Source organism: Camelus dromedarius, chromosome 4, assembly GCF_036321535.1.
Source record: "Camelus dromedarius isolate mCamDro1 chromosome 4, mCamDro1.pat, whole genome shotgun sequence".
Lineage (NCBI taxonomy): Eukaryota > Metazoa > Chordata > Mammalia > Artiodactyla > Camelidae > Camelus > Camelus dromedarius.
Window position 1 is genome coordinate 97,713,750 of NC_087439.1, and position 12,842 is coordinate 97,726,591.

Below are 12,842 nucleotides of genomic sequence, written 5' to 3' on the forward strand. Positions count from 1 at the left end.
ACTCCTAAATAACTAACACACAAAAGAAGAAATCACGATACAGATGTAAGTAGCCTTAGCAGTAGATGATCACGAAAACACCGCCGGCAAGATTTACAGCACCCCCGCGTCCAGCCGGCGGGGAGTCCAGGGACAGTACACAACCTCCCACTGTAAACAACAGCCAGCAAACGGGACAAAATACATGAAAATAACTGTTCAGACACAGCACGACAGGCCGTGCAGGGCGTGAGCGCTGAGAGAAGGGAGACACCCGGCGGGGAGCCCCGCAACCTCCTCCAGGTCCGCCTGCAGGCACTTACAGACCTCGGGTATGGCGAGGTGGACCCACGCAGCTCAGCAACTCTGACGAGCTGAGGAGATTAAGGTCAGAGTTTAGGCGGGTTGAAGCAGATGGAATCTGTGGGTCAGAGTTCTGGATAGGAAAGGCTTGCTCAGTCACAGAGCTCCGGAAATTTGCACAGGGGTCCCCGTGAGTCCGCAGACTACCAGTCCTCGCCCGGCTGGTCCAGGCAAAGGAGACTAGTGATCCCCAGTGAGAAGACATCTGCGTTCCCACCAACCAGAGTACCGTCTGCTCCCTGACCCCTCCACCCCGGCCCCGGACCTTCAACAGAGACCCCAGAGAAATCACATTTTGCTGTGAGCTTAACTGTCCCCAAAGTGACATCTGCCCTAGAGTAGACCGTCCTAGAGTAACTCTAGAGAAGCTTAAAAATCAAAACTTGAAGGATCAAGTTAGTCCTCGTGTAATTTAATTGCCTGCCAAAGCAAAGCCCAACCTTCCTTATAGGAAGAAAGCACAATTCAGACACATCTAGAATCCAACTTAAAAAAAAACTACTACTCATGCCAAGAAGCAGGAAAAGATGACCTAGAACCAGGAAAAACGTTTGTCAGTAGGAACTTGGATTTTCCTACAATCATCAAAGAATTGATTCAATAGTTTAAAAATCTACCCCCAAAAAGCAGCAGACTCAGACACGCTTTGTACATGATTCCACCATACACACAAAAAACAGGTATTTCCAATCTTACTCAGACTCTAAGAGAACAGGAAAAAGGCAGGGAATCCAAGGGAGGGGGGTTATTCCCCGACTCACTCAGCGCTGGTTGAGGCTAAAATGACGTTGGCATCAAATTAGACAAAGAACATGTGAAGAAATGAAGATTATAAACCGATTTCACTGATGAACATAGATGCAAAAGTCCAAAACATCAGCAAGAAGGTCCAGCAGAAAAAAAGAATAATAAAAAGGAGAATACAGTAGACTTACTCCAGAAATACCAACGTGGCGATCGATGTATGGCTTCACATTAGGCTGTCTATCAGTGCAACTCCCCACACACCACGTCAGAGGAGGAGGAGGCAAGACGAGGTCCTCCACGAAAACTGAAGATGCAGTCAAGAATTTTTAAAGCCTGTTTATTATAAAACTCTTGGCAATATGAGGATAAAAGAAAACCTCCTTAATCTCATAATAGAGACCTGCTTAAAACCCACCCAAACATCGCACTTAATGGTGAAGTTTTAGGAGGATTTTCTTTAAATTCAGGAGTGGGCTCCAGTTGCCTGCTACCACTTTTCCTTGATACTGCAGCAGAACTTGCCAGAGTGATAAGGCGGGAAAAAGGAAAAATAGTGACAAGATGTAGGTTGGAAAAGAATAAACCAAACTGTCATTATTTGCAGACTGTCTGCTTTCTACACAGAAAGCAAGAGGCTCTGCAGACAAATTACTTGAATTAGTGGGAAGGTTCAGCCAAGTTGCTAGAAACCAATCACTCAGTGTGCTAGAGACCAAGAGTTTAAAAGTTATTTTTAAGGTGCTATTTTTAAAATATCCAAAAGCATAAAGTACTTCTTTTAAAACATTTTTTATTGAGTTATAGTCATTTTACAATGTTGTGTCAAATTCCAGTGTAGAGCACAATTTTTCAGTTATACATGAACATACTTACTATATTCATTGTCACATTTCTTTTCACTGTGAGCTACCACAAGACCTTGTATATATTTCCCTGTGCTGTACAGTATAATCTTGTTTATCTATTCTGCATATGCCTGTCAGTATCTACAAATTTTGAATTCACAGCCTGTCCCTTCCCATCCCCCACCCCCTGGGCAACCACAAGTTTGTATTCTATGTCTGTGAGTCTGTTTCTGTTTTGTATTTATGTTCTTTTTTTTTAGATTCCACATATGAGTGATCTCATATGGTATTTTTCTTTCTCTTTCTGGCTTACTTCACTTAGAATGACATTCCCCAAGGACATCCATGTTGCTGCAAATGGCATTATGTTGTCGTTTTTATGGCTGAATAGTATTCCATTGTGTAAATATACCACTTCTTCTTTATCCAGTCATCTGTCACTGGACATTTAGGCTGTTTCCATGTCTTGGCTATTGTAAATAGTGCTGTTATGAACATAGGGTTCCTTCTGGATATATGACCAGGAGCGGGATTCCTGGGTCATATGGTAAGTCTATTCCTAGTCTTTTGAGGAATCTCAATACTGTTTTCCACAGTGGCTGCACCAAACTGCATTCCCACCAGCAGTGTAGGAGGGTTCCCTTTTCTCCGCAGCCCCTCCAGCATTTGTCATTTGTGGATTTTTGAATGATGGCCATTCTGACTGGTGTGAGGTGATACCTCATTGCAGTTTTGATTTGCATTTCTCTGATAATTAGTGATACTGAGCATTTTTTCATGTGCCCATTGATCAGTTGTATGTCTTCCTTGGAGAATTGCTTGTTTAGGTCTTTTGCCGATCTTTGGATTGGGTTGTTTGGTTGTCTCTTATTAAGTCGTATGAGCTGCTTATATATTCTGGAGATCAAGGCTTTGTCGGTTTCATATGCAAAAATTTTCTCCCATTCTGTAGGTTGTTGTTTTGTTTTGCTTATGGTTTCCTCTGCTGTGCAATTTTCATTAGGTCCCACTTGTTTATTCTTGCTTTTATTTCTATTGCTTGAGTAGACTTCCCTAGGAGAATCTTTTTGAGATGTATGTCAGATAATGTTTTGCCTATATTTTCTTCTAGGAGGTTTACTGTATCTTGTCTTATGTTTAAGTCTTTGATCCATTCTGAGTTTATTTTTGTGTATGGTGTAAGGGAGTGTTCTAGCTTCATTGATTTACATGCTTCTGTCCAGTTTTCCCAACACCATTTGCTGAAGAGACTGTCAAAGTATAAAGTACTTTTATAGGAAGAAATGTCACAAAGGATGCGTACAACTTTCACGAAGAAAAATTTTACACTTTACGAAAATATTATAGAAAAATCCAAATAAATGAAGAATTATAATCTGCTCATGAAAAAAGAAATTTCAGTGTCTTAAAAATGTTTATTTTCACCCAAATGAATCAAAACATTCAATGTAATTTCAAATGCAATCACAAACCAGTTTTTTTAATGAAACTGGACAAACTGCTTCTGAAGTTTTACATGGACGAGTAAGACACCACAAATGCCAAGAACCAGCTTAAGGAAACAAAGAGGGAGAAGGCAGCACGGCCCACGGATACCAAACCTCGATATAAAACTACAGCAACGAGCACGAGGTGCTTGGGACAGGTACGTAACGCCACTGTGACAGAAGGGACCCAGAAACCGCCCTTCTGATACTGAACAAAGAAGACTTTACAAGCCGACCAGAGAGCAAGGGCTGCTGGGCCAGCGATGCCAAGAAAACTGGTGTCATGGGCTGAATGTCTCTGATCCCCCGAAATTCCCATGTTGAAACCCCACCCCACCAAGTGTGATGGTGTTAGGAGGTGGGGCATTTGAGACGTTCCTCTGTCACAGGAATGGAGCCTCAGCAATGGGACGCGTGCCCTTATACAGGTCCCAAGAGAATGTGCCTCCTCTCTGCTCTCAGCCATCCGAGGACTCAATGAGCATTTGGCTGTCTACAAGCCACAAGGGGGCTCTCACTAGGACCCCGCCATGCTGGCACCCCGACCATGTTGGTACCCTGATCTTGGACTTCCAGCCTCGGAACTGAAAGAAGTAAGTTTCTGTTGTTTCTAAGCCACTCGGTCTGTAGTGTTGTTACTCTGGCCTGGACAGACTGAGACAACTGGACAGCCATATGGAAAAACACAAAATTAGATTTTCTACCAAAACAAATTCCACAAAGACTGAAGACTCAAATGTAAAAAACAAAGTTTTGGAAAAGAATGAAGAGGAGTGTTATCTCCATGCTCGCCTTTAAGAAGTTCTTAGCCTATGGAAGACACCAAAAGGAAAAATCCAGGCATCAAGAGACCATCAAAAGGGTGACGAACAGCCCACCCACCTGGAAATGTCTGCAGCTCACATGGTCGGTAAGGATCCACATGCAGAACACATGAAGAGCAGACAAAAATCAAAGAAGAGACACAAAAGAAAAAATGGGCAAGAAGATATGAACAGGCAAATTACAGGACAAGATACTCAACCACAGTAGTAATTAAGAAAGTGTTGTTTAAAACCGCAGCCATCAGATCACAACATTAAAACGTCTGGCAACACCATCAGGGCTAGGAACTTACGGATCACCAGGGAAAGTTGGTTGGTTCACCTGCTTTGAAAACAACACGGCAATTTCCAGTAAGGCTGTGGACCACCCGGCCAGCAGCCGTGCAACCAGAGAAGTGCACGCGCACCCGAGAGAGGCACCGAGCGTCTGCAGTGGAAGACGGGGCGGGGAGGAAGTGGCGCAGCCTGTGTCCCCCGCCTGGAGACCGGGTGCACCAGCTGCGGTCCCCTCACACAGGACCGCGGTCCAGGCGTGAAAGCGAATGGAGCGTCCTTGCGGGGATTCCACAAACGCACAGGCAGCACAGCGAGGTGCAGATGCACGTGGGGGGCGGGCGAGCAGAGCCTCACTCTCCCAGCAATGCTGCCGAGAGCCCGGGGTGAACACTGGGACTCTGACGCCCAGCTCGGGGATGGGAAAACCCCAGGCCGGGGGTCTAATCGACTGATGCCAGGGCCTTGAGGTTGACCTCTGTGATGTCAGCAAGGTGGATGGGACCTTGCAGGCCTCTGCGGCCCCGTCTGCAAAGTGGGTAAGACAGGCCCTCCCCCTCCTCCCTGAGGAGCCAGGGAGGGGTCAAGGGAACGGTGAACACTCCAAGTGCTGCGGACAGGGAGCACGTCGGAAAAGCCCTGTTTCTACAGCCGATGAGGGTACGTGGCTGCTTGTTGGAATATTCTGTACTCTTATTGTGTGTTCTGTGACATTATAACGTTTTTTAAAGATTTAACTTAGCAAGAAATCAGTCTGACCTGAGAGGGGACCTGTGACAGAAGGCAGAGCTGTAGATGGGGGTCTGAAAGGGGCTGGGAGTCCCTGGGCAGGACACATCACACGCTGGAGGGTGAGTGGAAGGGCGAGGTCCCCTCAGCAGCTACTGGGGCAGGAGGGGCGCGGTTTGAGAAGAGCATGACCAGTTCCCCGATCCCTGCGGGGTGGAGAAGCCTTGCGCTGCTGGCCCCGGGAAGGCAAGTACGCGGAGCTGTGACAGGCGATCACAGGCCCAGGAAGACAAGCAGAAAGACAGAGGTGCGGGGGCGCCAGCCAGAGCCCGAGAGCTGCAGGGGCCGCTCAAGAGGCTTCCTGTGCCAGTGGCAAGGAGTGTCTGCCCTGCGGGCTTCAGATGTGTGCGTCCAGTGGAGCAGGGAAGACGGTCACTGGGGAGGAGAAGGGGCCCAAGGGGCCAGGTGACAGTGGTCTTGCACATGGGTGGGGAAGTGACTGACAGTGACGACCACGGGACAGGGAGCCCGGAGCCGGGAGCTGGGGCCCCCTGGAAGGAGGGGAGTTGAGTCCCGCAGCGACAACATGCGAAGGGTCACTGCAGACACGGAGGAGGGACCACGCCCCCAAGGAACTCAGGTCTGTCTCCTTAGGGCTCTCAGAGCACTTCAGATTTCTGCCCCAGCCTGGGCCAGGAAGCACGAGGAGAAGCCTGATTGCTCCGGAAGCGCCTGCGAGGTGACGATGTAGGCGAGAGGCTGCCTCAGACCCAAGACGGCCCCTACGGCCAGTTATGGGGGCGACCATGGAGCAGAAGCAGACGTGCCTCCAGCTCAGGGGCCCGGCCCGCAGCCCCCAGGGAGGTGGACAGGCTGCTGACAGTGGCACCAAGGCGTCCCTGGCGGCTCTGCCTTGGGCGTCTGCTCGTCAGACCCACGGTTCATCCCAGGACATAGCATCAAACTGTACCCTCTGAAACCCTGATTTTTCTCGAAGAGCTTGGGAAGACAACAGAACCAGCTCTTCTTAGTATTACAACAGGTGTACATCAGAGTCCACGCCAGGCCCCGCCCCAGGCACCTCAGAAGGTAAGGGAGGTCCCTTGGGCTGGATACGCCAGGCACACTGGTTATGCTCAAGACCCCAAGAAATAAAGGGCAGAGGTCACTCTGAACCCCCAAGAGTAAAGGGTGTGGAATAGGCATCACCCCGACCTCAGGCCCCTAATAACCTTTCTGGAGGACAGAAGGGGGCCAGGAATGGCCCAGAGGGGCTGGCAGATCAGCGGGAGCCCTGGGGTGCCGAGGGGGAGGACTCATGGATCCAGCGGGGGTGGGCGGTGGGGAGTGAGGCTGAAGAGGGGCCTCGGGTGTGAGTCTGCCTGGAGAAACACCACATGGATGGGGGAGCCCTCTCCCTCCCCCTGCCCTTCTTCACAGTGGGCAGTGGCTGCCAGTACCTCAGGCAGACAGCAGAACATTCTTCTCCACAGGTAAGGAAGAAATCATCCTGCAAGAATGAGGTCCTCAGTTTGGAAGCCAGGCCCCACATTCTGGGGTTAGACGCAGATTGGCACCCAGCCCCCACCCCTTCGCCTAAAGCAAACCTGCCAACAGACACGCCCACCCCCCGCTTTGCCCCCCTCACACTCAGCTCTGGTAGGAATCCTGCCCAGATAGGGGGAACCCCAAAGCAGTGCACTCCCCTCCTCAGCAGACCTCCCTAACGAGAATGGACCAAGGCCTTCTGCGTAGGTGACTCCCGGATAGTAAGAAGCTTCAAAGTGAAAGACCTAAATAAGCCAGCAGAAAACAAGCGCCGTGAAAAACAGGTAAACCACAAGCAAAAACAAGCATATGAAAAAAAACCTCTGTAGACTTGCTCAGAATGCTTCAAGAAGACACTACATTTTTGAAACAAGAACAGGATGCTATGAAATGGGAACACTTAGAGACAAAGAAGACAGCTCTGAGACAAAAAGGAAAAAAATGTAAATGCTGAAATTTACATACAAAATACCCAAAATGAACTAAAAAATGAAGTCCAAAGTGTTAAGAAGGTAGAACACAAACAAGGAGACAGAATGAGAGGGGAGACAGGAACACAGAAGACCAATGCATGAACTCAAAGAAGCAGACAGAAGAAAAGAAAGGGGAGAAACTTGTGAACAGATGAAAGAGACTGTCTTCAGTTGAAAGGCCCCACTGAGCACCAATAAGTGCGTAAACCCACACCTAACCCATCCACATGGATGGTCAGGACCCCACAGATGAAGAAAGGATCCTCAGAGATTCCAGAGAGGAAAGACAAGTTGCTGACAAACACTTCTTACAGGCGACTGTATGCGGAAGATGATGGTGCCAATGCCTTCAGCACAGCCAGGAAGTGCCCCAGACAAAGCATCTACCCAGCATGAGGACGAGCAAGGACTGGACACCATTCATAGAAGTCACACAAGGATGTGCTCCAGCAAAACAAGACAGGAAACCAAGAAAGCAGCAGCTCTGAGGCCCAACGAATAGAGACTCCAACCCGGGGGATGCAGTGAGCAGCAGGTGACAGACGGGAGGAGGTGGCTTCCAGGGGTGAGGGTGCCAGGGAAGAGGGGACTCAGCAGGAGACAGAGTGAGTGAGAGCTGGGGAAAGTGAGGACGAAAGAAATGAATTCAGTATAAGAAGGAGACAGCTGAGCTCTAGGGGAAATAAAACACCTGCCTGGGCTCGCAGTAAGACCAAAGGGACTCCTCCTCCGATCCGGGCCTGGCCCACCACATCACCGCTCTTCTCGGAGCCGCCGCCCTCCCAGGCACCGGGGCCCCAGAAGCAGGTAGAGAGTGAGAACCAGATGACACTGCCCCAGCCCCACGACAGCCCCCTAGAAGCATGGTCCCCACTGACCCACAGGACCTGGGCCTCGATGACCACTAGCCCCGACGCCCACCCTCCTGGCCTCTGGTGAGACAGATGAGGAGAGAAACTGAGGCCCACCTGGCAACCCCAGCCCCGACAGAGTGGCAGCTGCTTGCCCTGGGCCCACAGGAAGTGGACTCCTTGGGCCAGAGCAACTGGCTCAACAAGGAAACAGCACCTGCCGAGTGCCCACTGTGTACAAGGCACTGTGCCGGCACGGGGCGCTGTGCAGACGGGTAGGGGCAGAACGCACTAAAAGGTCTGTGGAGTCAGAGGCAGTGGGGGCAGAATCTCAGGTCCTCTCTGACACGTCACGTGCCTTCTCAGGAGCCTCAGCCTCCGAACCTGAGAAACGGGGACAAGACCCTGCCTGTTGGGGTCTTGGGAGCATCAGGCGAGGGGCGCACTGAGGTGCACGACACAGTCTGCGCCTGATCAGTGTTCCTTCCTTCCTCCCTGACCCGCAAGCTACAGTGGGTGACACCGGGGTGCTTACGGAGGGCTCCAAGGTGGGAGCTGGAACCTCGGTGTGGGGCGCTGCGGGAGGAGGGCCACAGCAGGTGGGAGCTGCAGAGACGCGAGTGTGAGTGCATGCCTGAGCGTGGCAAAGAGCGTGTGAGTGCGCATCGGGGCAGTGGCTCCCGTCAGCCCAAGGGCAAACTGGGGAAGGGTGAGGTGTGAGAACAGGAGGCCTGGGCTGGGGGTCCTCCCCAGGCCCCAGGGGGCCCCGAAACCTGGGTAGAGCGAGGAGCACGGGGCCACTTCCCCGCCCACGAGCTTCAGAATGGGGGACGAGGTGGGGGCAGGGGAGCCAGGGCTTGTCCAGCCCAGACGCAGGACCAGGATTAGGAGATTAAATCCAGAGGAGGCTTCAGAGAGGCAGCAGGCCCTCCTGCTCAGAAACCACAGCCCAGCCAGCAGCCCAGCCAGCAGGCAGGAGGTCGGGCTCAATGCCGGGGTGGCACCTAGGAGGCTGCAAGGGGTGTGGTCTCCCCCAAGGGAGGGAGCTGGCTTGGGGTGCTGTGGGTGGGGGAACCAAAGCCTGCAGGATGGGCTGGGGGGGAACCCAGAGGCTCAGTTTCAGCTGACTGCTGACCTTGACTGTACCCTCCGTTCTTCCAACGTCCCCAATACAATGATCCCTTCATTGGGTCCCTGAGGCTGGGGGTGCTGGGGGAGCCTGGGGTCAGCCAGCACCCATCGGCCCAAGGCCAGGATCCTGGCAATGCTCAGGAGTGAAACAGCAAACCTGCTAAAACAGGCAGGGGTAATGAAGCACGCCCCCGGCCCCTGCCCCCTGTCCCCGCCCCGACCCCTCCCCTGGGCCGTGCCTGTGCCGGGTGAGGCAGGGCAGGAAGAGCTCATGAGCTAATGGGACAGAACAGAGGACTGAGCAGGCACCCCAGCCAAGCCAGGAGGTCCAGCATGCATGGTCCAGCCCCAGCAGGGCTCTCAGCGGGGCACCAGGGTATGGAGCGGGGAGGGAGACACCGAGTCCCCTGCAGCCACCTGGGTGGGGGGGTGAGCCAGGCCCTTTGGGCCTGAGGACACTAGATGGGGGGTGCCCTAGGGACACTAGGGACTGGGTAGGAGGGCAGCCATGTGCTCATCCTGGGGTCATGAGCTGCTGAGTGACTCCTGGCCACTCTCTGTCCCGGGGGAGGCAGCTCAGGCCCCTCCACCTCGCAGAAGTACGAGGTCTCAGGCCTGAAGGGCTTGGCAGGCCTGAGCCCATGCCCTGGTCAGTCAATCCTAAAGGCCAGGATGGGGCTCCCAGTGCGGGTGGCCCCTCCACGGCACCCAATCCGGTGGTAGCAGGACCCCGTCAGAGCACCCTCCCCGGCCGCCCCGAGCTCACCCACCTCGGCCAGCCGCAGGAGCTGAGTGGGCCCTTGGAGACTCCCCGACCCCCTCCAGGCCCATCTCCATCTCCCACCATGTCTCCCTACTCCCTGTCCCTCCCCCAGCTCCATCCCACCACCCTCCACAGAGCGCATGAGAGGACTTCCCTGCCCTGCTTCCGAAGACCACGGCCAGCCCTGGGTCAGCAGCGGTGACACCAGGGAGGACTGAGAGGGAACAAGGCTGGGTGGCTGGGCCCCCTCTGCCCAGTGAGTCTAGGTGTGAATCCCGGCTCCGCTGTGCGCCAGCTCTGGGCTTTCGACCGAGCCGCAGCCTCCACCTGGCCGTGGCTGGCCCAGAGAGAGGCCCCAGGACAGGCAGCCTGTGGGCCACTCCAGCAGGAGGCGGAAGGGGCACACCCAGTAGGGGAAGCACCCAGTGGGGGGGATGTACAGCAGGCATCTGGCAGGCCTTCATCACAGGGGCCTCCCTGGGAGCCTTGGGGTTGGGGGACTCTGATCCTACCTGATCCTAGCCTCTCTCTGCCCTGTGGACCACACCCCACAGACGACACTCTGCAGTCCTCAGGTCCCGGCATAGCCAGGGATGGAGTTACTAGTCCCTTCCCTACCTCAGACCCAGTACCCTCACCAGACTTCACATCCAGGGAGAGACTGTCCCCTCCACCCCGTCTGGGGCCCTTAGCCAGTGGCCTCCCTGCCACCATCAGCCCCAGAAGGTCCCTAGATCTTGACCTCAAAGAAGTGCAGACCTGAGATGTCGCCCTGGCCCTGGCAGCATCCCTCACCCCACTGCAGACACTGCACCCCACTGCAGGTGCCACACCTGCTTCACACCTGCCTAGCCCTATTCCACAGCCTCAGCTCAGGCGGATGGCCAACCACACCTGCAAAATGGCCGCCGCAGGTACAGCCCCAACCCCCCACTCCAGACCCCGGAGCTTCCCTTCAAACCGCAGCTGCCAGACCCAGAGGAGGATGGGCATGGTTACCCTTAGCCAGCTCTAGAGCAGGGAGAGAGGGTGGGTCGGGTGTGATTGTTCTGTAGACGAGCGTGATGGGTGTCGTGCTGGGTCCCCAGGGTTCGGACCAGGCCAGCCCGCCTCTCCGCACCTCCTCCTCTCCGCAACTCCTCCTCTCTGAACCTACTCTCCGCATCCGCAATCCGCAAGATCCAATCCTTTGCTATAACAGGCCTTTATCACAGCAATGCAGGCATCCCTTGGAGGGGGCGGCTTCTTGGGGAGGGGTCCGCGGGTGCCTGGAGGAAAGTCCCTATTCCTAGGAACGTGGGCGCGCATCGGGTCCGCGCCAGGGCGACGTCGCGCCCGCGCCCGGCAGGCCCCATGACTTGGCATTCCCTCCTTCCCCTCCCCCTCCCGCCCTTGCGGCCCGCTGTCCCCCAGCCCACCCAGTGCCAGGCAGGCTGCGGACCCTCCCTCCCCGCCGGGATGCTGCCCCGGCCCCACCCGAAGAGCGAGGGCTGCAAGGTGTGTTGAGAGGGGTAGTTAGGGCGAGAGGAAGCTTAAAGGACGAGCGAAAAGGGTCTAAGCTGCAGTGTCCCTGTCATCCGAGCCCAGGCGCCTGGGGAGCGCCGCCAGCCGAGACATCGCGGCCCGCAGCCCCCTCTCTGCCCGCCGCCAGGCCACACCTGTTACTGGGGCGCGGGCTGCGTGCACGCAGGCCTCGTTCGCTGGCGGCCCCTCCCAAGCCTTGGGTCTTTCTGGAAGGGAGAAGGGGTCTCTTGGGAAGAGGACGTGGCTTGGGGTGGGGTGATGGGCAGTCCCGGAGGTGCACACGAAGCCGCCCGCCCAGACATCCCGCCGCAACCCCCGCCCGCCCCTCCCGCCTGTTTTGCTCTCGGCTCCAGCATCCACCCTCCCCCACGGCGGGGACCAGGGCCTCTGCCCGCGCCCCGCCGCCCTGGGTGCGCTCCCCTCCCGCCTGGCCGCGGCAGCCGCGCCCCTCCCCGGTGCCTCATCCGCGTCCTCTCCCCTGCTCGCCATCCCTCCCTCCCCCGCCGGTCCAGGCGCAACCTCGGCCGCATCCCTGCTAATGGCTCCACTCCAGGAGAGGGAAGGATAGGGGAAGGGGGAAGGGTGTCTCGAGATGCCGCCGGCTGCCTGTGCCCTCCCCGTGGCGACCCCCGCCCATCCCAGCCGAGAGTCCCCCTGCATTGGTGGCCGCAAGTGAAGGGGCCTTTCCAGAGGGCCCTGCCCGGCAGCGAACGAAGGGCGGACGACTCCTGAATTTGCACCATTGTTCTCCGCGAGGACGGGGGAGGGTCGGGGGAAGGGAAGGGGCCGCACGGCGCCAGCGCCTCGGGCCGAGACTCGGACGCAGCCGCGGGGAGCAAGCTCACCACCCCGGGGCGCAGTCGATGCAGGTGCAGGACGCAGGATGCAGGCGCGGGATGCTGGGCGCGGGAGGCCCGGCGAGTGGCTGTCTTACCTCTCAGGCGTCACTGGCGTTGGCCCGGCATGGGCACGGGCATGGGCGCGGGTCCCCGAGCGCCGAGCTGCTGCCGCTCCTGGGCTGCGCTCGGCGCTGTGACGGCGGCACCGCGTGACGGCTGCGGGCCCCCAGCCTGGCCCGCCCCGCGCCCCTCCCGCCGCGCTGGTTGGCTGCGCGCGGCTCCCGAGCCCCAGCCGCCAGCTGGTTTGTCGCGCGGGGAGAGGGACGGGCGTCACGGCAGCCTCGGGGATGGGGTTGGGGCCGGAGGGGGCTGGGGCCGGGCTGTGACATCACCGCTGACACCGCAGCCCGCTTGATAGAGAGGTGGGGGACCACACGGCTCGGACGCGCCGCCCCCTCCCCGGGTG

The 12,842-nt window shown here is 55.9% G+C and overlaps 1 protein-coding gene across 19 annotated transcripts in view; it reads right to left on the reverse strand.

Annotated features, from left to right (window-relative positions):
* KIF1A (kinesin family member 1A) overlaps window positions 1–12,569 on the reverse strand; it is an 83,679-nt gene extending 71,110 nt beyond the window's left edge. For all 19 annotated transcript variants that reach the window (XM_064485362.1, XM_064485361.1, XM_064485354.1 and 16 more), the window contains exon 1: window positions 12,472–12,569. The gene's annotated coding sequence lies outside the window, so the exon portion shown is untranslated. The remainder of the gene's footprint in view (window positions 1–12,471) is intronic.
* Between the last annotated feature and the right edge of the window lie 273 nt (window positions 12,570–12,842).